Raw genomic sequence first — 26631 nt, forward strand, 5'->3', positions numbered from 1 at the left:
CATAATAATATGCATATCTAAAACCTGAGTAAGCCAGGCTGCCCCTAGCTGTGGGAGCTGAAGAGGCCATATTTAGGAATACAAATTACTCCTGGAAAAGGTTTCTGTGCCCTGGACTGCTCCCAAGGAACACACGTGGGTCATGATTAAATGGCAAAACTGGAAGATGTTAGAGGAATTAGGAAAGAAAATCCAGAACCACATAAGGTGGTGAAATCCAGAAAATGGGGAGTATGGGGAAGTTGAGCTACAGGGGAGAGTGGTGGGAATTTCTCAAGGTGAGTGTAGGTGCTGGGAAATACATGAGGACGTTTCATTCATTCACACATTCATTAATTCAACAAACATCTATTAAATGCCAGGTACAGTCCTGGGGTTTGGGATGATGTAGTCAACTGCTCAAACCACGCTCCTGTCCTTGCCAGGTTGGCTGCCCAGCAGAGAGAACAGACAGGACAAGCGGACAAGAAATAAGGTCATGTCAGCCAAACATTGGACTGTAAGGAAAATGGAGCCCATTTTGTTTCTCCCTCTCAACACAACAAAGATGTGCTACACAGAGAAGCAGCGCCTGTGAAACTTGGGGGAAAACTATGCCCTCCCTGGAGCCTTCTTCTCTTGGGAATGGGAGACCCATAAATCCAAGTCCCCGATGTGAATCCTTGGAAAGATAGCTGCCAGCGGTGACACAATCTAGCCCAGGTTGAGCACCACCCAGTGTGTCCACTGCTGAGTCCCATCCCGAGCCACACCCACAATCCACCATGACTCATCCTTAGACACAGTCTGCCTTGGTCAGAGTGGACGCTATTGGGCCTCTACACAAGATGAGATGATGAAAGTCTAAGAAGATGCCATCTTTCCTTGCTCACAGACACAACCAGAAGACCCATTTACCAAACTACGCAAGAAAGAGGGAGACCACTGAACGATGATGTGCGTCCTATCCAAGCTTGTCCCTACTGGAGCCACTTTTGAACCCTTCCATGGACACCTTTACCCACCGAGCTCCCTGGAGCCCTCGGGGACCCACAAGGCCAGACACCATGGCCTGTCCCCTTCCTCAATGTCATGCAAACACCGTTCCACGATCATCCACCTCCAAGGCAGCCCTGGATGGGCTCAGGAGTTAGACCAACAACGCTGAAATCCTGACTCCACCCCACGCCAGCTAAGTGACCTTAATCTTGCTAAACCTTAGTGTCATTACATGGAAAATGGGGGAAATTCAACTAACAGGGTGAGCGTTTAGTGAGTTAAAACTTTCACAGCCTTGCAGATTGTTAGCTCTCAATATTTTTTGTTTATCCGTTAACAGGAAGGAAGCAAGGGGAGGGGAGGGGAGGGTGGAGGGGTGAAAGGGAGAAAGGGAGAAGGAAGGAAGAAAAAGCAAGCTAGCTACAAGAGTGTTTCACTGGGACGAAAATGCTTATTGCCTGTTAAATAATGCAGAGTGTTTGCCCTTTCTCACTGTGAAGGTTTAGAAGAAGGTTTATGTGATTTTGCATTTTTCTCCAACTGGGAGAGAGAGAGCCAGGAGAGAGGACAGCAGCAGGGGGATGGGTGTCTAGCTAAATAAATAAATAAATAAATAGAAATACACATTCAATAAATGGGAAAATTATTTAAATAAGCAATCCTGAGGAAAAAAATATGGAAGCCAATTTTATTCATAAAACAACTGATTTACAGCATTCTAGCTGAGAGCAGCTTTTAACGCAAGCCTCTGAGATCCGATTTATTATTCAGCAAAATATTCAAGATTAATAAAGGTATCTTTAATACTAATATAGCAGCAAGAGCTAATATATGTAAAATAATTATTATGAAAAGTATTATCAATATTTGGGGGAATAATGTACATGCATAATGAATGAATTTTGCCCCTGGGTTTAGGCTTACATCTTGGCCTGATTTTGCATGGAGAAATTCTGCATTATAATGAAAGGCAAAATGATCACACATTATAACTGTGAGTTTTTTATCACTGCTTAGAAGCATCCTAAAACTGTCACCTAAACAGGAAAATATATATATATATATTCCATATAAGCATGCAGATGGTGAGATTTATCATTCTTTGAGTGGTGGAAAACACCCAAAACCCAATTGCTTTCAAAATGACTACTATCAGCCCTGAAGAAGTCAATAAGAATTTTTTCAACAGCCAAATATCACAAAAATCTACCAAATTTTAGGCAAGGGAAGTGTTTGCTTGAGTTTATTATTTTATTTTTAGAAACCCTCAAGTATCACTCGAATGGCATTTACAAACCAAGTCAGATAAAGAATTATTTTTATTCTCATGAGCCACTGAGGACCCTATAAAATTTAACAGAAGCTATTTCCCCACCTCTACCCTCGCACTACACTTCTGGAATAAAAAAACGAATTCTCTTCAACCAACACCTGGTCGTGCCTTCTTACACCAAACCCTGTTGGGGTGTGGGGGGTGGCCAAGGGGAAAGAAATAAAGAAAAATCAGGAAGCATCCCTTTCCTTCTAGAGTGTAGACTCATAAAATAGAATCAAACAGACATCTCCAACCTGAGCTCTCTTGTCTCATCCCTTATTTCGCAGTCAAGGAAACTGAGGCCCAGCAAGCGTGAACACACGCAAAGCTACATTTCCTTACTTCCAAAGCAGAAGCAGAGAAGCTTGAACCACCCCTCCCCCACCCCATCCACCAAGTTCACCAGCTCCCCCCACCCCAGGAAGCTTCAGTGTCTGCTGATTTCAGACCGAAGTTACCCTTCACCACACTCAGCGGGGACCCCAAGTTTAACAAGAAAGCAACTCACCATCACTCAGTACCTATTGTACATGAAGAATGATGTTGGCTCCACTCAGAGCTGCTATTTTCTCTACTGAAATTCCTGCGGTGAAGGCTTCTTACCTTAAAGGATCTCTCACATGGGGCAGGCACATTCAGCATCACCTAAAGAAAACAAAAGTTTCCAAGCCTTTGCTAGCTCTGGAATTTATGTGTAAGAACTCATGTTTGAGAGGTTTTATTTTTTTTTTATGTTAAATGACTACAATATAAATCTCACAAAGAGCATAAATCAGACCTGACTCCAGCCCCATGAGGGAGACTGGGACCGATTTATGGCAAGGCGCGAGAGAGGAACAGTGTGTTTTATTTGTTTTACCACCTGGCATGGACACGGAGAGGGGCCTTGGGGGAGCTGGCCTGTGAGGCCCAGGGAACAATCCACAAGGCTACGATAAATCCACCTACGTTTAGCAACCCACCTTGGGTTGAGAACTTGGAGTAACAGCAAAGATAGGCTATCTTGTGGAAGATTCTTAGTCCCGAGCAGGGATGGTGTTGGGTTGGAAGTCCAGTATGACAACGGTCATGTCTTGCCGGGCTTCAAACACTGCCACTTATTATTATTAACAGAGAGAGTCCTTTATGGACTTTGTTAATGGGAAATTCAAGATCAATGCTTCAATAACGAAACATTTTAAAGGACATGTTACGAATCCTGAAAATATGATAATTTGCCTCAAAGAGTCCTGAATCATTAAAGTCCTCTCAGTGGTATAATGGTATAATGTCATTTATTAAACAAATATTTAATGAATATGTACTATGTGGTGGGTACATCCTCTAGTGGAGTTTACTTTCTCATGGGGGAGATGGAAAATATGAGAATAATTGTGGTAGAAAAAAATAAAGTCGGTGATGGAGTGACTTATTAGACAGGATGATCTGGGAATGTCTCCTCAATAAATGGCCATTTAATTAGAGGCCTAAAGGAAGTCAGGGAAAGAGCCACACAGATAGTAGAGGCAAGGATAGAAGCCCAGAGACCGGTTAGCATACTATTGCACCAGTCTAACCAGAGGTCATTGCGGTCTGCGACAAATTCCCTTTAGCCATTAAATGCATCTTAAGAAAGACAAAATCACAGTTAATCTTAGAGTCTGAGAGCTCTGGATAATTCAAGGGGGGGGGGGGGAGAACAGTTTCTGAAAACCAAGTTTTAAGCCCAGAGGACCTAAGCAAGGAGACACAGCAAGGAGACTGTAGTTCCATCTTTTGTCAGACCCCACTAGGATCAAGATGCATCCAAGGATGGTAGCATCCCTTCTGATGATTTCCCTAAAACCAATTTCTTGTGCAGTTGTTTCAGCTTCTCCAGAAAGTCCGCTCTACACCTGTTTACCAGTGCGTCTAGGAAACTGTACTAGAGACCTCATCGGACTTAATGAAAGCTCAACTTGACTTCATAGAAAGGAGGGAGAGAAAGCACACCAAGAAGAGAGAGGCTGGGGGCCCCTCGGCTATATCCTCTCCCAGCAAATTGGTTTCCAGTCATGTGAGTGGATTGAGAAGAACACTTACGAGTGATTACTAACACAGGAAGGTTGTGGGGGGTGCACTGAAAAGACAGTGAAGAATGGGGCCAAATGGGAGGGAATGAACAAATTAATGATTAAGGAAGATTTTTTTTCTTCTAGGAGTCGTGTCCAGCCTGGCCTCCCAGATTTGAGCAATCTTTCACTGTCAAGAGAGGCTGGGAGATTGATTCAATTAAGATTAGCAGAGTCGGAAAAATGGCACCTGGGTTCGTTTTGGTCAGTGATGTCTTCTCTCTCTCCTCTCTTGGTGGTGGTGGCCTGCACACATGCAGAGCTGAGCTCTGTCCGGCGCCAGGGAAGGCAAGGCAGGCTTCAGGAAGTGGGGTTCGTGGACTAGATGCTGGGCTGCAGATCTGGCATTTTCCAGTTCTTTCCTTCTGAGGTCCCCTCCACATGTCCTCCTCGGGGTGGATTTTCTTATAATTAGCCACTTGTTCTAAAGGAACACGAAGGAGGTGGGGGAAACTTGGCAACATGTGGGGGGAGGGGGGTCATGGCCGGGTACGGTTCTGCGAAGCAAATGAATGTAATTGGAGGTCTCATTAATTCTGAGACGGTGCCCGGGTGCCTTTGCTGGTGCTTCCAAAGGGCGGGAGAACTTTCCCGGAGACGAGAGCGTGTTTGCAACAAAGAGGGGCTGGCAGCGCCCACATCTGCTCGTGAGGCACCTGACAGGGCTTGAGGTCCAGGGGTGAGGAGATGGGGGGGCAGGGAGGACATCACTCTCGCCGCCTCCCACGGCCACCCCGGGAAACCCCACCGCACGGGCACTCTTGATTTCTGCTGCGTGGATCTGTGTATGCAAGTGCAGTCAGCAAATGCTTCCTGCCACCGCCTCGAAATTCGTATTCAGACCCTGTTGCTGGATAAGTTTAATGAAAGTGGTACTTTCCACGAGGTCCCTGGTGGCATTAGTTCACATTACAAAATCATTATACATAATTCGACACTATTGTGCACCGTTAGCTTAGAAAAAGAGCTTGTTTTACAGCTCTGGGGACAGAGGTCCCTCCAGATAAGGTTGGGCTTAAGAGAGAAGAGAGAAGTGCCTCCCTCTGGTTAGTAATGAGGACTTTGATGTTCGATGCAGTACTCCCTTTATGCCTATCAAGACGGGTATTTAGTCCACGGGAAAAATAAATAAACAAATAACCGAGTTGCTCTCTTAAAAGGCAGCTGTGGGCCAGGCGCTGAGCTCCACGGCTCTTAAAAGCAAATATTTGATCATCATTTTGAAAGCCTCTCCCGATGCCACAGATCCTTACTTGCTTTTTGTTGTTGTCATGGTTGTCATTGTTCTGAAAGGTCCTCTTGCTGGTGACTTGGCACAACTTGTCACACACTACCGTGTTCCACGAGCCACTCGAGGCTGGTTGTCCTTCTGGGCTGTGCAGGTGTACCCCATCAGTCATTAGAGACAAAAGTCCTTCCAGCCCAGCAGGTAAATGGCCCAAGTTCCTGAGTCCCTATGTCCTCTGTCTGGATACCCTAACCCTTCCCCTAGGCCCCCCAGATGTCCTCATGACCAGCAGCTAAAGGGTTTCTGTCTGTCACCCCAGGGGCACATGTAGGCTGAAAGGGGTTGATTTACGACCCTCCCCAAACTCCTATGTTGATGTCCTCATTTCTAATGCCACTACATTTGGGATGGGGCCATGCAGGGAGGTAATTAAGGTTAGATGAGATCCTAAGGGTGGGGCTCTAATCCCATAGGGCTGGTGTCCTTATAAGAAGAGGAAGAGGGGCGCCTGGTTGGGTCAGTCAGTTAAGCACCTGCCTTTGGCTCAGGTCATAATCTCAGGGTCTTGGGATCAAGCCTGCATGTTCAGTGGGGAACTGAACTGTCTCCCTCTCCCTCTGCCCTTCCCCTCTGCAGTCTCTCAAATAAATAAATAAAATCTTGAAGAAGAAGAAGGGGAAGAGGAGGAGGGAGGAGGAGGAAGTAGAGATACGTGAGAATGCTCTCATAGACACACACAGAGGAATGGCCAAGTGGAGGACACAGTGAGAAGCAAGGAAAGAGGTCTCACCAGAAATCAGTCCTGCCAGCACCTTGATCTTGGACTCCCAGGCTCTAGAACAGGGTGAGAAGACACGATTCTATGGAAACCACTGCACCTGTGGTATGTCGTCATGATAGCCCAAGCTGACTGATACACAGAGTGTCCTCATGCATTGGTTCCCATGCCTCATACCCTTTGATAAATCATTTTATTTTTACCCACTAGCCTCCTTTCCCATCAAAAGAAATCACCCGCCTCCCTCTAGCTAATTTCCAAAGGCACCTGGTTCAGAATCAGAATTCACTCATACCCATCTACCACTGTGGACTTGTGGTGTGAGTGGCCATCTTGAGCCCACTCTCTTCCTTGAACGGTTGGCCAACTGGTCGGTCCCCCAGGGCCTCTGGAGCCTGCCCGCTCAAGATATCTAGACACCTGATAGAATCTGACAATGCAGGCAGGCCCCGAAGCGGGGAGCTTCAGCCTTCCACCCGGTGCGTGTGCTCTTCCTTCTGCCTAAAACCGTTCTGCCAAGCCCTTCCCCCAGGGCCAGCTCATATACGGCTTCCCAGGGAGGGCCCTGCTGCACAATCCTGCTGGGCTGTCCTTCTGGTGGTCTTGAACCTGTCTGATGACGGATCCCCAATCGTCCCCCCTCACAAGCTCTCCCCACTGACCTCCTTCCTCCTCCCACCTCTTCCTTGTCCCCCACAACCTTTCCAGCCTTAGCTCCATGTTAGTGGAAATTATGTTCCCCATTATTCGTGGCTGAATTTCCAGTGCCCACAATGCCTGCCATGTAGTACCTGCCAAGGAAACACGTGTTGGATGCATGAAGGAATATTTGAAATGAGCGCTAGGGCTAGGGGAGGCCTTAGTCCTCCCTTCGCAGGCGAACAAGCCAGGGCTCAGCCAAGGGAAGGGTATGGCCTGAGGTCACTGGGCGAGAGGGTGGCCAAGCCTGGCTAGAATCTGTAGGTCGCAAGGGCCAGGAACACACAGCCAACCTCAGTCCATTTGCAGATGATCTGAGTAGAGAGTCCCTGGTCCCTTTTCCCCAAGACATCATTGGGATCACGCACCCGTAAGCAAACTCCTGTACCTCATCCCACTACCGTCTATTCTTGAGAAGATGACTTGAGATTGATGAGATTTTAAATGGTGTCGCTTTCTGGGCATTCACAACTTGGACTGGAGTGCAGGAAATCCTGTTTGTCCCCCGGAGGGAGACAAATGTGCTCTGGAAAATTCCCGGAGGGAAGGAGGGCATCATGGGGAATCTCCAGCGCACTGGCAAGTCTGACCTAACTCAGACCAGAGAAAGGGGGTGCAGGGTGATCCTTTCACATTCTAGAAGTTTCCCCTGACACGTCATTGTGGGGGAATGGGCATTTCAGTTGGAGATCAAGAGAGGAAGAAGCAGCCAGAATGGTAGTAGTGACTTCAGGTCATCAGAGAATGACTTCATCCCCAAATGTCTCTCCCCTCCTCTCCTGGGAGAACTCACGCTTCCAACAAGGGAGAAGAAAGGCTGCTTTCAGGAGCTCCAAGTAAATCTTCCACTCCCCAACCAAGAGCAAGGGAGGGAAGGAGAGTCTCGGAGATTCTGAGGGGGGAAGCTACATTCCAAGAGCGATAGACAAACAAAGAGAATCTAAATAACTCGAAGCAAAGGGACAGACAGTGAGACAGCCTCTCAGTAGCTTCAAACATGCAAATATAGAAGGAAAAATTTATTCCCCAAGAGAACCATGAAAAGGGAAAGACCTAAAAATACACATTATTTCTCTCTGTTTCTCTCTCTCTCTCTTCCCCTCTTTCACTTTCCCTTTCTTCTCTTGTCTCTTTCTTCTTTCTGAGATCAGCCGGCAGAGTTCATAAGGACCCCAGGTAAGTGGTTCACCTGCTTGCAGGAATGGTCTTAGTCACACAGTAATAATACTAATGATGCCTGGTCTTTACGGACAGTTTACAACACACACTCCCGTTCCGGGTGCCTTGCATTGATTATTTCCTCCTTGAATCCTCCCCACCCTGGGCCCTGGGTGCTGGGGTGAGCAGCATCTGTCTAGAGTCTCTAACCAGTCCTATATGGGGCTGGGATCTACCAGGATGTCCTTCCTCCTGTGCCCATGGCTCCTCTTCCTAGCCCTGACTGGATCTTCGGACTACAGCCTTGGGAATCCCTAGTCATCTCAATGTGGGTTCACCCTCCACCCTGTTCACACCAACTTTTGAGCTTAAGGGACAGTCCTCCATCCTCAAACTTGGTTGCTTCCTCATCATGAGGCTTGAGAGCCCCATTTTGCCACCTATTGCCAACTGGGTTACCTCAAAAGAGCTTCAAGCTGTCCACATGCTTGGTGATCCAGGGGATCCCACACTTGTCTTCTAAGCTCCCCTAAAGGCAGAGGAGAGGAAGCCAGCAGCTTGGACACAGTCCAAACGCCTGGGTACAAGCTCCAAACTTCTATAAAACCTCCTTTTTAACCTAAAAAGTCCATGGCAGGGGTAGGGGGTTGCCTTCTACTGCAGAATACATCTATTTCTGGGGGGGGAGGGGACTTATGTTTTTAATTACTTGCCTTGGAATAAAACAGATGATCTCAAAAGATGGTTCACATGTATCTCCCAGCTTTATCCCCAGGTGGAGAAGGGCTGAGTTTGAGAAGCTCAGAGCTAGTCCGGGTCTCACCTCACTCCAGCCATGTTTCAGCGGAGGCCCAGAGAGGTGACACGATTTGCCCAAGGCTGCATAGCAGGGCAGAGTATGGGCCCCACATCCGTAGTGGCCTAACCCAGAGTTTCCGCACCTCCTCTGACACAGCGGTTTGGGGCAGAGGCAGAGGGAGCTGGCAAGGCCAGGGGAGAGTCCTCTTGGGGCTCTGGAGCTGCACACCAATGGGGTAGCCATCCGGCCGGAAGTGATAACCCCATCCACGGCACCCTTCTTTGCACTTCCGTTTCCAGATCATTAATTCTTATAAAACGGGAATGGTCATAGTATCAACTCCACGGTTTTGACAGAAGAACTCAGTGAGATGCCACCCACGCCTGGCCCATAATAAGGGCCTTAAAAAATGTTACTCTGAAGGTGCCATCATCTTGAGAAGAAGGACTCTCCTTCTTTTTTCCTGGTTCCTTTCCAAGACCCCCCCCATGCTGGGGAACCTTCCCAAGGAAGCCTTCATAGCTTTCATGGTGTTAACCTGCCTCTAGAGATTGGTGCGGGGCTTACCTAAGTGAACACATGTAGATGCCTAGCACAGACCCTGGTATAAGAGACTGGTAAGTACTGGGGTCTTTTGGGACCCCCAGGTGGCTCAGTTGGTTAAGCGTCTGCCTTTGGCTCAGGTCATGATCCCACGGTCCTGGGATTGAGTCCCACGTCCAATAAATAAATAAAATCTTTAAAAAAGAAGAAGAAGAAGAAGAGAGCTGCCTGTTTCATTATAGAGAGCCTTTGCCTATGCATCAATGTATACTGACTATTTTCTATGGTATAGGCTTCCAAGGCACAGCTTTATAATTGGACGTGCTCGCCCATTACAGCACAAACGCACGTGTCTAGCCACCACCTGTGAGCATACAGGCATCCCCCTTTACCCAATGATCCTTTAATTCGATGAACATTTAGATGTTTGTGAGTAACTTCTACCTCCTTCTAGAAAATCCCTCCGGGCTTCTTTGCACAAAGTGTTATTTGGGTCATGGCTCCAGAGGCATCTCCTGTGAGAACGAAGGAATGGGCATTCTGGGAAGGTGACGTCAGGAGATCAGTGTTTTCTGGTGTCACAGGGGAGAAACTTCTTAATCCATCCAGCGCTGACTCTTCCCCTCCCAGATCAGCTCGAACCCCTTGTCCTTGGAGGCACTCCACTGGCAGGCTCCCAGAGCCCTCTGGCTCCATTCAAAATCCCCTTTTCAGAGCTTTGGCAGGTTTATGGCCTTTAATGACCCCCTATTGTACCCTGATTGCCAATCAGGACACACGTAATGACTGAGCGGCATCACTTAGCCCTTATTCCGATGACAATGGCCAGAGTGGCCAGCTCGCTGTTTAGACATGAGCGGGGTCACAGGGAAAGTTTTCGGGCTGGTGATTTAAGGAGGCGGGACCAGCCAGCACCCTGGACTCCTCTGTTGCTGGGACTTGGACAAAAGAATGAACTCTGAACTTTTCCTTTGACGGATGGAGGTCATTAAAACCGTGGTGGGGGCCCCTTCAAAGGCAGGTGTAGACCAGGCTGTCCCTCAAAGCGCCTAATAAAGAGAGAACAGGCAATTGTGTGGGACTCGGAGAAGGGGAACTTCTGAGAGATTCACTCAAGTGCTTCAAAGAAATCAATGAGCCACTCTGGCCGATTGACAGGGGCCAGAAGCAACGCGACATTCCCTCTACCACCCATTGAATGGGTGGCTGCCTCAATTGTTCCCAAACAGGGACCACGACAATAAATGCTCCGGGTCCTTTCATGGGTACCCTGGGCTCCTGGGTCTTACACTAGCAAGAGAATCCACAGAAAGGGACACCACTGACACCCACTTTAAATTCCATCCATTTTAATAACATGCCTAGAGATCTCCAAGCAGCTTAAAATATTAAAGGTTTCTTTTAAACATCTGGAAGATAACATCTAATTACTTGAGAGCGCTCCAGGTTATTCATATGTAATCGGAGCTAATCCCACCAACCCAAACAAACAGCAAACAAAAGCACTTCCCCTCCAAGTATCATCTTCTCCGAGCACAGAGAGCCCCTCCAACGCAGCTTCCAGACAACACCAGCCCCACTAACCCCCCTACCCACCCCCCAAGCCTTGTTCCCAGCACGGCACAACCAGCTGGGACCACATGCTGCCCCCTGGAAGGGCAAATCCAGAAATGCTGACCTCCTGGCAGTCGGCAGGACAAGTCAGCTAAATAGATTGACTGCAAATAACTTGAGTCATCCAAGTTCAAGCATGAAGGGAAATGAAAGCTCAGGAAATTTCACCTCCCTCCTCAGGGTGCTTTTTTTTTTTTTTTTTTTTTTTAAAAAGGTGTTTTTGCTTTTCACATCAGGGTCAGGAATTTTGATCCCAAAGGTCTGAGCGGAAATACAAATGGGTTTGAGCACACTGGAAGCTGGGGTCTTGGGGGAGTGCTGTGCCAAATGTATCCTTGGGATCATTTCCCCAGCACATTACACACACACACACACACACACACACACACACACACGCTCTCCGGATACCAAATTCGGCACCCCTCTCCTGGCGGGGCGATGCTTATTAAGGGTAACGCGATCGGATGAGAAGGGGACACACGGGGCAGCCGCAAAGCCCAGAGGAAGCAGCTGTGGAGACAAATAATGAAGGTCCCGCCTCCCTAAAATGCACCCACAAGGCAGAGCCACATCCTTTCTGCATTGTCCAAGGACAAATCATCGTGGGTTCTCGAGCTGTTGGCGGTGTCAGCAAGACTGGAGGGAAAAGCCCTGACTCGTGGGTCCCTGGCAGGGGACCCCAGAAGCACCTAGCTGATGGAGGTCCTGTCCGAACCCTCCTCCCCTCCCTCCCCAACAATGAAATGGACACAAAGGAGCAGGGTTAGCCTCACTGAGTCATAGAAAGAAAAAGACAAAAGAGGTCATGAGGAATCATAAGGACTTTTCCTCTCTCTGGATCCCCAAGAGACAGGGTCTGACGCATGCCAGCGGGTCAAGCGATGCACCGCTTTTCCCACAGGCAACATCCTGAGTGTTGGGGTTGAGGGTGAACAGCACGGACGCAGAGCCCGTCTTCATTGCAAGATGGAAATTAAGCAGATAATTTCTCAAATAATGAACTTATGGGACAGATGAGAGATGCTGTGAAGGAGAAACACCCACGAGTAGGGGCCCTTCAGGTGATAGGGGCTAGTGGACATGCATTGCTTTACGGCAGAGCCAAGTTAAGGAAGAAGGAAGGTAGGGGCGGAGGATGGGGGGGAGGAGGGAGAAGGCGGGGAGGAGGAACAGTAGGAGGGGGTGAGGAGGGGGAAGAGAAGGCCTAGAGAAGCAAATAGGGTTGTTTGGCTGGTTCGTTCCTCACAGAGGTTGGGGTGGAAATTTCTGGAACTCTCTGGAAGGTGGAGATCTATCTAATTCCTGGGCCTGTTAAATCTGCCCTGAGGCAAAAGACCCGCCACAGGCTTCTGGCTCGAGTTCATTCCATCCGGCCCTCTGTGGACTGCGGAGCCCAAAGTACGGCCATCACCCTACTCAGCTCAGGGGTAACCTCTCATTCTTTCTTCTAACCCTCTGCTGTTAAACAAACGTATCTGCTCAAAGGTGAATAGAAAGTGTACTAACTTGACTGCTGACCGTCCCCATGTTCTCACCCTTTACTACGGGGCAAACACAGGGCCACAGACTGCAACCTGATTCCACCCTCGAGAAACACAACCTGGAGTCCTATTAGCATGCCTATTTTACAGATGGGCAAACTGAGGCTCAAAGAAGCCCCGTGCCCGCAGTCACACAGCATATAAAAACGCATCTGGAACTTATGCCCCTGTAGCCGGCCTCCAGAATCCATCCCCTTACCCTTCCTCCCAGCAGCTGTCTGGCCCAAGATGCAGAAACACGGCTTACCGGGAGACACCGCAAACTCGGGGCCTGCCTCTGAGCCCCACGGGGCCGGCAGCTTCCAGGTCAGAGGACAGAGGCCCACCCTGGGCACCCCCCCACACACACCCTGCTGCTCGGGGTAGTGCTGCCTCTTTTTCTTTTTTTTTTTTTTACAGGAAACATCTCAGTTAAATATGCAAGCGTGTTTAATTGCAGGGGCTCAGGCAACTTGTTTATCTTCCTTAAACACTGCCAGGGTGGCTCTCGTTTGTTATCTGGAGTGTGAAATGGAGGCTGACAACAATTAATACGTCCTCCAAGGCAGCTCGGCGGCTCTCTGACGGGAAGCTGTGTACTTCCGAGCAGGCCTGCGAGGAGGTGGCGGGCCCAGCCGTCACTCAGGATCCGGGGGTTGGGGGGTGGGGGGGGGCGAGTGACAGCGGCAGCTGACGGCCCCTCCCGCCGCCTCCTGAGAGGCCCCCGTGATAAAGCGGCCCGCTTTGTGGTGTAATCAACTTGCTATACATGCATTACCTCCTAATGAGCGCCGTGTTTAAACAAGTGTATAGAACACATCTGTCCGGGCCTTGAGACTCGAGGCTGTGTGACCAATTTCAGCATCTGAAAGTTAAATTAATGGTAAAGGGTTTAATTGTGAGTAAACAATACCGCATTAAGGAGCAGTAAACACAGCAGTGGGGACCCACCGGCGGACTCTGGCATCACAGATGCGGCCGCCTCCGTGTGACTGCTAATAGTCTCCCCCACCCGAACTCTCTGACAGTGTCCTGAAGCCCATTTGTCATCTAAATGGTCCGTCCCCTTCTCGAACATCATTCTGGCCCACGGTCCGTTCCCGGGGCCTGTGGGGTCTGTGTTCGCTGGAAGGTGGGCAGACGAACCCCGAGGCTGGTGGGGAGGGCCTGGAGAAGTTCCAGCTTCTCCACCGAAGCACAGCCCGGAGGGGACAGACACCCCCCGACTCCCAATACCCAGGCGACCCAGCGTCTGTCCGGAGCAGCGGGTCCGCCTTGGACTCTGGGCTTCAATGACAATGCTTCCAAACCTGTTTTTTTAAAACACCCTAGGGTGTCTCCCACGAACAAAGGATGCCTCAAAAGCAAATTAAGTTCCCTTTAATTAAAGATCATAACATACGCCACAGAACATTCCGTCACGGTAGGGGGAAGGAAGAGACTGTCACATGAAATGAATAGGGCTCCACAACTCTACAAAATTAAGAATTACACCGCGAGGACTCCACACCTTCCCCATGCGTTCTCAGCGATTGGCAACACCACCTTGGAAACTAAACTTGGCCATCAAAGTACGAGACGGAAGAAGAGCGCGGCGGGCGTCTCCCCCACCTGAATGTGCACAGAGTGAAGCCCTTGGCCTTGGGAAGGAGAAGAATACAGGTCAGGCGCTCTCTGCCTTTCTCTTGCTCACCTCTGTCAGGCTGGAGACGGTTCAGGGGCCAGGTCCTGGGAAGGTTCTGAGGCTCATGCTCATAAGAGGGCAGGGCGGTGCTCTCCAGGGGTGGGGGGGGGGGTCATGGTGTCTCTCTCTGCACCTTAAACCCTCCCCACCTGGGAAGGCTTGCAGCTGGTAACTGAGGCTCCGAGAACTTTCCTCTCGTTTGCCCTCCCTGTATCCTGAGCAGAGGAGTGTGCCCTGCAGCTCAGTCCCCATTGGCAGAACGCTGAATTGGGGGGCTGCTGGGGGGGAACCTCAGCTCTGAATAGAGGAGCCCTGCCCCTGCTCTCAAGGTATGTGTGTTCCTCAAGGACTTCACAGAAAAGGGGGCTGGTGGCGGCCAAGATTGAACATTGAAGGCTCCAGGTTTCTATTTCTCTCCCTTCAAATGGACAGGTGTGTGCTTTCCAAGACAATAGTCTCCCAGCGTCACATCCAGACTCCCAAGTCAGGAACAAATCCAGGCTCTGCCACTTAACAACTCTTTGAGTCTCAAAGTCCCTCATCTGTGAAATGGGTTAATAACTGGGCTGTTGAGGGGATTGGCTCCAAGGGTCTTCAAGTCCATTAGTAAGGTGCTGTGAACAGCGTGTGGCCCAGAGAAAGTGCTCAGGAAATACTGGGCGCTATTCTGACGGGTGTGATGGTGGCCCCTTTGCACACTAATCAAGCTGACAGGTAGGAAGAGTTCAAGGAGACCCAGGGCCACTATCATGTCTGGCCCACCTGGATCACCAGGCTGCTGGGCTCGCCAGCCCATGAGTGTGCACTGAGCCTTCTTCTCTGCCTGCTGGGTCTACTTGTCTCCCCAGCCAAGTGCACACACTCCACACCCGCTGGGCGCCAGCTGTGTGACGTGAAGATCAACACAGCTCTGTCCCCACCTTGGCCAGGCACACCTTCCGCACTATTCCGAAAGGCTAGGGCATGGTCCCCACAAGTAGTGTAAGTAAATCCTTGCCTCGTAAAACCAGCTCCTGGTCAAAAGTAGCCCTCGAGCTGCCAGTCAAGTTTGCTGAGCTGCACTTCTTAGAAAGTCTTCCCAACACATTGGCTCATTTTGTTTGTTCTAAATACAGGTAACCTCACATCTCTACTTCTGAAACCTCTCGCCCGTGATTTTTTTTTTTTTTTAACACTAAATGGTTTTCTATGTTTGTGTTGGGCAAATCTGTGTGCCCCTCAGAGACCCCAGGATTTCTAACTAGGCACTGGAAGGGGCCTTTAGGGAACTTGCCTGAAATGGCTTCAGGACCAACACTTGGCTGGGGGTGAGGTAGAGAGGCTGGGCCCCTCCCTCCTTCCTCCACAGGCTACCCTTTCGGTGCCAACCTACAAAAGTCTGGCTCCTTCAAAGGATGCCCAGGCAATTATTACCTCACTTTGCCACGGAGATTGGGTAATGAAGTTTCATGCCCACTAAGGCGGTGTTGCCTTGTCTCTGCTGTTGTCCTTTGGTTTAAAATTATTCCTGGTCTGGCAAGTGTCTCCTCCTATTCCATGTTTGACCACCAAACCCATGACACACAGAGATGAAGAGTGACCTGGTTGAGATATCTCATTTGTGACAAAGGAGTCCTTTCGTGTTTCCAGGAATAGCCAGAACCAGAGCCCATCGCCCACCTAGGCCGTCCACCAATGCCACTACTTGCTGGTCCTACCCTGGTCTCCAGAAGAAGGTGGACTGAGTCCAAGCTGGATTCTCAGCGATAACTTGTAGGCACACAACAGATGCTTCTAGTCTCTCAGAAATGGAAAGAAATTCAGAAACCCTCTCCTTCACTAATTTTTGCCAAACTTTTGCCTCTGCTCTGAAATTCTAACTTCCCATGAAATCTTTTGCAGAGCCGCTATCAAGACAAAAGGATCAGAGCCCTAAATGTCCTGACCTCAATGTCCCCCCTAATACCCCCTCACTCACAACCCAGCTCACATCAGCTGTGGTCTCTCATCAGAGAACAGGCTTAAAAAATCATTGCACCTTATCTAATTTGTTTTCTGGCTGGTAAGACATGGCCCAGAGAAGTACATTGACTGGTAGAAAGTAACACAGCAATTAGCAGACAGACATCTTAAAACAAACCTGCAGTTGCCCTGGGATAAAATACAGACACATCGCAACACCATCGTCCCCACGTACTTTGTGATCCCATCAAATAATGGGTCCCCCACCGCCAAGGTCTTGTCCAATGGACACTCTGTATATTTAACTTTTTTTTTTTTTTTTTTTTTTGAAAGAGAGAATCAGAGCCCTGGTGGGGGCAGTGCGGGGAACTAGGCAGAAGGAGAGGGAGAGAGAGAACCTCAAGCAGACTGCACTGAGCACAGAGCCTGATGTGGGACTGGATCTCTGGACCCTGAGAGCATGACCTGAGCCGAAAGCAAGAGTCAGATGCTTAACCGACTGAGCCACCCAGATACCCCCTGACATCCTGTATATTTTAAAGGGGAATGAACCAATTTTCTGCCCCTATCTCCTTTAAAAAAACAAACAAACAAACAAAATGAAATAAAAAACCATAGGCTGGAAATCCAGCCACCCACATAGGAAGGGAAAAGGTAACCCACTGAGGCAACAGATTCTCTTTTCCTCCCTCCTCTGTGACTTTAGTTTGCCTTGAAAGCCCATTTTCACCACTTATTGATTTTAGTTTTCTCCTGGTTTATGAATGACAGCTTGAATTAAGACAACGCAGGGTGAGAAGCCACCAGGCAGTGCTCGTGATGTCCTATGCTTCCTGACGGAATGCGTCACAGCCGTGGGGCCTCCTGCCCACCCCCTTCTCTGGAGGAGCGGCGGGCAGACAGACACCCCTCTACCCCACCCCGGCCTGGCCATCTGGCATGGGGTCCCGTGGAGTGAGAACGCAGTTCTGAGATGAGGCGAGAGCTGAGAATCACCTCCCAGCTGCCCGTCCCGCAACCTCTTTCTGGACAGAGATGTCCTGTTCACGGAAGGGGCTGTATGTCTGTCCATCAGCAGTTCCAGAAGAGACAAAAGATTCAGCCCTGCCTCTCCCTGCACCGGGTAGCAAACCTGAGCCTGATCGTGCCTGGTGCTTCCAGACTCGCACTTGCAGAGAGCAAACCCACCAAGGCAGCTTTAATTTGCTGAGTTTTCCTCCCCTCGAGGCTTCTCACCTTGGACAACCTTTTGACAGAAACGCCAGTTAGCGCCCCCTCAGAAATCACATTGGTGATGTAGCCTCTGCCTTAATCTGTACTGTTAACTCAAACAAAACAGTGTAACACAAACCGTTTAGCCCAGGAATTCTGCTTTTCCCAATCCATGAAGAACATCACTGGGTAAGTAGATCGGTTTATATAAGGACTTCTAGTGCAGCCCTGTTTATAAACTGACCAAAGTGGAAACACAGGAAATATCTAATAAGAGCAGATTGGGTAATATCTTTTGAAAAATCGATTCGATTAAATCCTAGGCAGTCATTTAAAATAAGGAGGATGGACAGTATTTACATGGAAAGATGTTTATAATATAATTGTTAAAATAAATAAGAAAATTAACAAATTAACCACTTAAACATATATAGTCCCATTCTTGGAGGAAAACAACAACAACAACAACACAACTTCCTGGAGATGTTCCTATTGTTATTTGCATGGCAGGGAAGGAGAAATAAGGCCAGCCAAAATGTTAAGATTTGAGGCGGTTTCCATTCCCTTCTGAGCGATTTCAGGATGGATTCATTTATAATCAGGGAAAAAGTGATAAATCTATTTTCGTGGGGAGTAGGTAGGGCGGCGTGGGCCAAAGAGATGGCCAGGAATAGTGCTCCAAGCTGTCTAATGTCACCCGAAGAGAGTTCCTGTCATGTCATATTTGGAGCAACACAACCAATGCAGGGCGTGTCTTATTCTCTGGTATCTTCCAGTAGCCAGTGGGAGGCCCTGCACAAGTTAGACTAATTTAGAAAGCCCATTCCCATAGTCACTTTGGACAGCAGGAGGTGGATGAGAGTTTTTTCTTTGGACCAAATAGGCAGAGAAGACAGAGGCCCAGAGAGAGAGTCTGACCCAACACCATGGTATATCAAGAGCGGTGTCCATCTCTATGGTCTCACCATCTTCCTAAAGCCAGAGATCCAATCCTGAGTGACAGCCAGACTGAGAGAAGACCTCCCCAACTAGGAAGCTCCCAAGAAGATATTTTTAACCCATTTTGGGGTCAGGGATAAATTTGGTAATCTCAGGGAAACTATAAACCTCTATAAGAAAATACACGTAAACACAATTGTGCTCACAGTGCAGAGAGCTTATGGGTCATCATGGACCTTCTGTGAGTGACTCCGGGCCACGGAGTCCGGGGAAGGCTCTGCTCAGGGGGGACTGGTCTCCATTTTAGGTCTCCATTTTAGTCTCCAATTCTGACAATCAGTGCTTGCCTGCACACTTTCCACATCTTCACGTCCAGCACCAAGTTCCAGACTCCCACAGGACAGGACCTGTCCTGTCTCTGGGCCTCCCTGGAGTAGGCCATGTAAGGGCCAACAGGGAGGGGGAGATGATGGAGAGGCAGTGAGCAGCAGTGGAGGTGACCAACCCCCACCCCCGCAACACCTTCTGTTCTAATAGGAAGGCCGCCATCTTGTCACTCCACAGCTGCCTGACGGGACTTCCTCAGGAGCAAGAGCATCTTACAGGGTTTTGCAAGGATGTTAAAGAGGGCAATTAAAAGGAAGCACAAGTCAGACCTCACACAGGATCCTTCCAGATCGGAGGCCCTGCCTTTCTGATCCTCTCAGCTGGTACAGAATTGAGGCCAGCAACAAAAGGTGTTAATAGCCTGATGAGGAACCCATGCTGATAGATGACCCATTATGGTGATCGCTCTTGTGCGAATGGCAAATAGGTTTGATCAATTAGATTTTAATGTAAAGTGGGGCCTGGGGGAGAAAAACAGCAACCAGGAGAGGGAAGACCCTTTGTTACTAATGTGTCTGGAAAAAGCACTTAATTGAGGTCATAATAATATTAGCAGTTCTCATCATCAATAATTCAGCCTTATTTATTACTACCCGATAAAGTCCTGTCAGGTGGGGAATGTAGGGGGCTTTTGTTAGAGACGGGATGCATGGGAGTAGTGCCTTTCTCTCTCTCTCTCTCTCTCCCTCTCTCTCACCCGCTGCAGCTGCTGGGACTCAGAACACCCAGGCTTCTCTCGTTCTCAAAATACTTTTTAGCCACACTCTCCCTATAGGTCGAAATGGGAGACAGAAGACAAATTCACCACTGGCACAATGTACCCATCTGCGTCCTCCCTGATTCAAAACAAAACAAAACAAAAATTTTTTTTTTTTAATTTTTCTTCAAAAAGGCAACTAATTCTGCTTCAGAAACCTGTCAGGAGAACAACAATTTCTAGTCCCACATGATTTAGTACCCTAAAGAATAACATAAATTCTGCCTTTTCACATACTTTCAGTCACCTGTGGTTTGTTATCTTTTAAAGCAAAAGAGAGAGCGCGCGTGCGTGTGCTAAACGCATGTATAATTGTACAATTAAAGATGCTAGCTCCAGTGTTAAAATTTAAAATGTATTAGTCTCATAAAACCGCCTCATTAGTCTCCGTGTCTTAAAGGACATACTTGTCCATAATGAGGCGAACGCAGGAAATGGTGCAGGGGTGAGGACAAGGGGAAGGAGGAGACATTTGAGCCGGCTGCCATTTCATTTTTCAGAAAGGGGGAGGAAAAACACTTAATAAAGATAATTGGGCTGGTAGTGCCTGTTCCCATCTGGAATCTTAACACAGACAGACCCCAGGGCAGACGATCGGTCATTAACCAGGAAAATAACCTATTTGGAAGGGATCCGTTTGTTTTATAAATGATGCCCCACTTTAGAACAGCTTAACCGCGCTCATAATAAAAGTTCCTCGAAACCCCAGCCAGGGGATGTTGCACACGTATTGATCCGGCTTCTGCTGGTAATGGCTGGATGTGGCTTCCGCTCCGCTCGCGGGAGAGAGCTTTTGAAGTTTGGCTTCTTCTTTTTTTCTATTTTTTTTTTTTAAGTCTAAATAGAATTTAAACTGCCCTTCGGTGATCAGTGGCTATTAGCGGCGTGAGTTAGGAAACAGGGAGTCGTGGGGTCAGGAGAGTTGGCCCAGGTGGAGGATGGAGTGGGGGAGACGAGACCCCCCCCCCCCCAGCGCCAGGGAGAAGAGAGGTCAGCTCGGAGCTCAGCTGCCTTACAGGGTGGAGGGGAAACGGATTGCCGGATTGCCGCAGCGGGGCAGAGAGAGTCAAGGCCTTAGAAGAATTCACCCCGCCCCCCCCAGCCTGGTCCCTGTGCTCCCCAGATACACAGACACACATGCACACCCATGCATGTGTGCACGTGCACACACACACACACACACATACACACACAGCCATGCACACATGCACAAACACACACACACACACACAGGGTGTGTGTGTCGAAAAAGTCATTCATCAAAGCTGAACTAGGATTGTACAGATCAAGGCAGTGAGGAGAAGCCCCAGCGTCTGCTCCGACTGCCCCAATGGTAAAGACAATGGGGAACGATTATTATAATTAGAAATAAGGTTTCAGTGGCAAAGCTCCTCTGATGCACCATTTCCAGGGAAGGTTGCGTAGCTGCTTAGGAGGGCGTGTGAAAGCGGGTTCTTCCGAGACAAAGGGAAAAGGGGAGGAGGGGACCGAACCTACGTGCAACCTGCCTTTTAAGGGAAAGGAGGAATCCAAGCTCTGAAGGGGCCAAGTCTCCACAGGGTTCCCCACTGGGGGCAATTCTGCGCGCTCCCACCCCCCTGCCCCCCGCCAAGGGACATCTGGCTTTCCCTTCAGTTTCACTGGAGAACATGTTCCAGAAAAACCTCTTCCTTTCAAAGTTGCTCAAGAACCATTTCCAAGCATCACTTCCTTAAGGCATTGGTCTCTGCCTGGCAGCTGAAGGGAAAGAGGATGAAGGACGCGGGTGTCCCTGACGGCTCCCCTGGGCCACATCTCCATGGCACCTCCTACAAAGGGGTCGGATACGTGTTCTGCTTCCTAGGGTAATCAGGAGGAAACGGGGGAAAGATTTAGTTCAGGACCAGGCATGGATTAGGCGCTCAGAAAGGAATCTGAGGAGATAGAAATAGAAAAAGAGGTGAGGAGACCAAACACAGAGACGGAGATGGAGACAGAAGTGGTTGGGCCGGTGGGAGATGGATTCCAGCAGGGGCGGGCACCACGCTAGCAAAGATGGCTGCCACCCCCAACGCCCATGGGTGTCCATCACCCATCAAGGGATGGCTGCCATTTTCTAAGCATGAAGAATAAAGCTCATGCACAGAGCTCTTTAGAATTATCATCCCCATCACCTACAAGCTAAACTGTGTGTCTGAGCAAAGCCCCCCTTCCACCTTTCCCCTCCCTTCTCTACCTTGATTCTGGAGAGAAGGGGGAGGGTGGGGCACGGCCTTACCGAATTTCTCCCTGCATGCTCCACTGTTTCCTCCTGACAGCGTTTGACTATGCTTTATTATTTCCAGCAAAGCCCTTATCATTTTCAATGTGAATTTCAAATCACACTGATCCAGCCCTTCTTAGCTAAAGTCAGCTTTATCAACCACAAGAGATGTGGGATTTGAGAGAGATCTAAGTAAATTCACATTGTTTGGATAAACTCATTCAGGGAGCTCAACAAATCAAAGCCGAAATGGATATGTATTCCAAAGAGACTCAGACAGCCGGGGGGAAAAAAAAGGAAAAAAAGTTACCATTAACATTTTTATTTCTTAAAAAGAAAAAACAACACACATCGCAGCCCCTTTTTAATGAGTGTGTTCACAACCTCTTTTTGAACCATTACCAGGGCTCCTTAGGACAGCAGGTAAAGCGACAGGAGCCGTGTGGTTGATGACAGCAGAAGCGAGATGCTGGAGAAAATCACATTGTCCACCCCCCCACTGCCACCTCCCAACTTTGGTCAGCGAGACCGCTATCAAATATGGTAATGGGTGAATTTATGCATTATCCCATAATTTAAGGAACTGTGTGTATCATGTATATTTAAAACTATTTCTCTATAGTTTTAATTATCTCAGTCTGCAGGGGCAGAAAGAAAAAAAAAAGCAGGCAGCTCCCTTGCCTGAGACCGAAATGAAAGCATTTGCCTGCTGACAGCTAAGATGTCTGTCCTAGCTGGTTGAGATTTCCTATGAAATTTGCATTGGAAAGGCAGCTTTAAGTATACTTAAAATAAAAAGGGGGCATTTGCATCTAATTTGCTACACTTGCAGTATTAGAGTTTTATCTGAATAAAGACACGTCAACTGGATTTATATAGTTAAGCAGATAGCTGGGAAAGTCAACACCGAAAACATCAGCTAAATTCAACCAACTTGGAGAGCAGCTAATAGTATTTACAAGTTTGGGGTTTGTGTTGCTGTTTGGTTGTTGATTTTTTTCCCCCATTCTACGGATGACTTTAAACCTGTAGCAAATTATCTTCTTTTTACACACATCGGGTAATGATAAGGTTTTAATGAAAGGCATCATTAGAGATAGACTCCTGCTCTCTTCCCCAACACCACCGCAATGTGTGCTTATACAATGGAGTGCTTATAAAATGTGATGTCATGGTGAATCCTGGCGGTTGGGGACTCAGGCAGTTTTGAATCCTGACTTGGACACTTACTGGCCACGTGACCTTGGGCAAACACCTGCTTAGTCTTAGTTTCTTCATCTGTAAAATGGGGATCCTGAGAGTTGTCATTCACTCCGGGTCACCAGGGCTATGCAGTCTTGGGAACTACATTAAGATGCCCCAGCAAGGGCACCTTCTGCTGGAAATCCAGCCCCTATCTGCTTGGTGAGCCGGGGATGTCTGTACCCACCCAGGAGGGAGCAGCCTTTTCTAATCCACACACCGGTACTACATGGCCAGCAGCTCCACCGACCTTGCAGGGAGGTGATGAGCTTTAAAATGAAATGAAAGAGGGCACCTGGTTGGCCCTGTCCATGGGGCCTCCAACTCCTGGTTTCGGCTCAGGTCGTGATATCGGGATCCTGGGATCGAGCCCCACGCTGGCCTCTGTGCTCAGTAGGGAGTCAGCTTCTCTGCCTCTCTCCCTCTCCCTCTGGCCCTCCTTCTGTTTACTTGCACGCTCTCTTTCTCTCTCTCTCTCTCTCAAATAAATAAATAAATCTTTTTAAAAGATTAAATGGCATATAGGCTAAGCACTTGAGTAGCATCAAGCACATAGGAAATGTCCAAAGAATGCCAGCTTGATGACAATGGTGATAGTGAGGCTCAACAATGAAATGGAATCCAGCTGATACACTGGAGGGAGAGTTTTGGCATAGTCTTCACTCACCTTGAAGATGCCGCTGTGCAGACCTGTCCCATGGAGATCGGGCTCTGGTGTGATCTGTCCCAGGTGATTCTCTCCGGCTCTGCAGACCAACCTCATGATGCCGGCAGGGTTGGCCCTGATGCCTTTTTGATTTGGAATGCATTTCCCCTCAACACCCTTTCCCAGCTGGCTGGGGTGGGTGGCGGGGGAGGGCAGTAAATCCCAGGCTTTTGGCACAGCCTCAGGCAGCTGGGACCAGATTCCTGCATGCTGGGAGGCCCCCTCGGTGGCCACCTTTCCTTCTCTCCCAGCATCGAAGGAAACACTCTCTTAGGGAGGGAGCACCATACCCCCTGCATTGGCCTTCCCGCCTCACCATTCCCTGAGAAGCCCACCCAGCCTCGAAAACTCCCCAGCGATATCTCCAAGGAACTGGACTCCTAAGGCTTTCCACCAGGAAGCAAGGTGCTTAGGCCAGTCTCGTGGGATCTCCACCCCTGAGGCTCCCTCCTCCACCCCTTCCCTTGCCTCAGAGCAATCCTGGCTTCCAACCAAGGCTTTCTACTCACTCCCTGGGGGTACTGGGGCAAGTCTCATTCCCACTCTGAACCTCGGTTTCTTCATCTGTAACATGGGAGTAGAAAGGCTACCTGCTTCTCAAGTCTCTTGTGGTACCCAGTAGCTGGGGGCAAATCACAGAGAAGGGGACGAGGCCATCATATGCCGACCCCCACTGGGTAGAACAGGGTCCCGCTGCCCAGCCACAGACCAATGGCCAAAAGTCCTGATGCAGCCTACCGAGCCGGGAGCCCCTCTATCCATTTCAGGGACAGGTCAGAGAGCCACTGGCCAATGCAGATGTCTGAATGGATGGGAAGAAGGGGACCACCCACCTACGTATGACTGCCAAAGCCTGCATCTGGGCGCCCTGGCACACGGGCTGCAGGTTTTAACATTTTAGCAGGAAAAACAATATTAAAAGTGTTTCCAGTGTCAATGAGCAAGCTCCCCGGGGCCAAGGAGGCAGTGTCCCCTAGCTGGTGGCTTCCTCATGGCCTTCACTTCCACAGTCTTACACTCAGGAGAGTGTCATCCCCAAGCAACAGAATGACGGTGTGTGAGGGGGAGTGAACCCCCCAGGGCAAGGAGAAGCGTACCTGTTTATCTGGAAAGGGAGCTCAGGAAGCACTGTGAGGGGGTGGGGAGGTGAGACGGGAAGGGAGGAAAGTCTGTCCAGAGCGGCTTCGGGAGCAGGACCCCAGTGGGTAACTGGGGGCTCGAGCGTGCTGGGCAGCTTCTGAGAGGCTGCAGGAAGACACCACAAAATGGGGGTACTTACCCAGCAACTCCCATGCCTCACGGGTTGAGGGCATTCCCTGGGGCTTGACTTCTCAGGACTGTTCCCCCTGGGGCCATGAGGACACTCAGGCAGAGACACTCAGCCATTGGCGAGCATGAGAAGTGACCGCGAACGACCTCTCAGATGTCTGCCACACGCACTCCACCTGGCATTCTGCGGGAACAACCAGGATTACCCCATTTTGCAGATGGAGAACCTGCATCAGGTTCAGGCTCAGGCTCACAGGCATGCATGCAGAGAAGTGAGAGAGCTAGAACTCGAGCCCCATCATGGCCAACTCCAGAGCCTCCGCCCTGCCTGACCTCCCCCACCCCCACCCAGGGGGTACAGGTCCAGCCCCTGTGAGCTGGAGACAGTGCAATGAAAAATAATGTAAGATACAAGGGAACATTAATGGGAGTCAAAAAGCAGGAAAAAAAAAATCAAAATCAAAATAACTTCTGCTCATTCCTGCAAAACAAGTGCTTGGCACAGAATGAATGCCCAACAGGGGTTAGTGTCTATGTTTCTAACTTTGCTGACAAATATACAAATAATCTCCCTTTGGAGAAACAAAGGCAGGAGCTCAGAGGACTTGGAGACTGGCACGCTCCTTCCCAGCAACCAGAACAGCTACAGAAGAGATGAAGAGATGCCCAGATACTGGTATAACCCCATCCACCCAGCACTGGACCCCCCAACGGAGTGCCGAGCCAAGGCCAGGAGAAGCTGGAGGGGGCTGCTCCCTGGGGCCCACAGGCTAGATTGGGCAGTTGGGTGGGGAGAGATAAGAAAAGGGACAGAGGACACTCGGAGGAGGAGGGGACACTCCATGGGAATATTCCCTGGGTGACTCTAGAAGCCTACTTATGAGCTACCCTCAAAAAGCCTCCCTTTGTAATAGCTTAATGGCCTGGAATGTTCCATCAGCCAAGTTTTCTTCCCCTGGCATGTTTTCCCAAGTCTGAACTGGCCCATTTATAATATCTGAAGATGCCTGATTCAGCAAATGGCACTTTTCTGGGTGGCCATCGCCACCTCGCAGAGAAGCCAATGAGCCTGTCTGATTCTGTGTCCAGCCTGGATGCCGAGCCAAAGCGCTAGAGTCTCCGGAGCGCTATAAACATCACCCTCGGCAACCGAGACGTTCCTCTTGTGTGCTTGCTCCAGAGGCCCAAGGACCCAGCATGAACCCGAAGACATCCGGGGTGCTGACTTCAGCAAGTCCACCCCATTACGGACATGCACACTAGAGCCCCACACACCTGGGCTTGAATCCTGCCTCTGCCATGTGCTGGCTGGGCAGCACCAGCTGTGTTGCCGACCCTCTCTGTGTCTCTAATTCCTCATCTGTAAATTGAGGGTATTTGGTTACAAGGGAGTGTTTCTAGGACTAAATGAGAGGCTGCATATTAAGAGCTCATTTGCCTGGTCCAGTATAATGACAGAATAAATGTTTTACGAAAAAATTTCCTGCTACATAACACACATTCACACACACACACACACACAAAAGATGC

General features: G+C 49.2%; 2 long non-coding RNA genes across 4 annotated transcripts in view; both read right to left on the bottom strand.

Moving 5' to 3' along the window:
- LOC309853728 overlaps positions 1-26631 on the bottom strand; it is a 54718-nt gene that overhangs the window by 22931 nt on the left and 5156 nt on the right. Inside the window, exon 2 of the long non-coding RNA XR_014305904.1 lies at positions 25112-25285. This is a non-coding gene — a long non-coding RNA (uncharacterized lncRNA). The remainder of the gene's footprint in view (positions 1-25111; positions 25286-26631) is intronic.
- On the bottom strand, positions 10380-23949 carry LOC309853727. 3 transcript variants are annotated; one of them, XR_014305901.1, is made up of 3 exons: positions 23794-23878; positions 13501-13587; positions 10380-10637 (listed from the first exon to the last, which is right to left on the bottom strand). It is a non-coding gene; the product is annotated as an uncharacterized lncRNA (long non-coding RNA). The 3 variants fall into 3 exon arrangements; XR_014305902.1 differs by lacking the exon at positions 10380-10637 and adding an exon at positions 13155-13334 and having other exon boundaries at positions 23794-23949; XR_014305903.1 differs by lacking the exon at positions 10380-10637 and having other exon boundaries at positions 13155-13587; positions 23794-23945.

Source organism: Mustela nivalis (assembly GCF_964662115.1).
Source record: "Mustela nivalis genome assembly, chromosome: 18".
Classification (NCBI taxonomy): Eukaryota; Metazoa; Chordata; class Mammalia; order Carnivora; family Mustelidae; genus Mustela; species Mustela nivalis.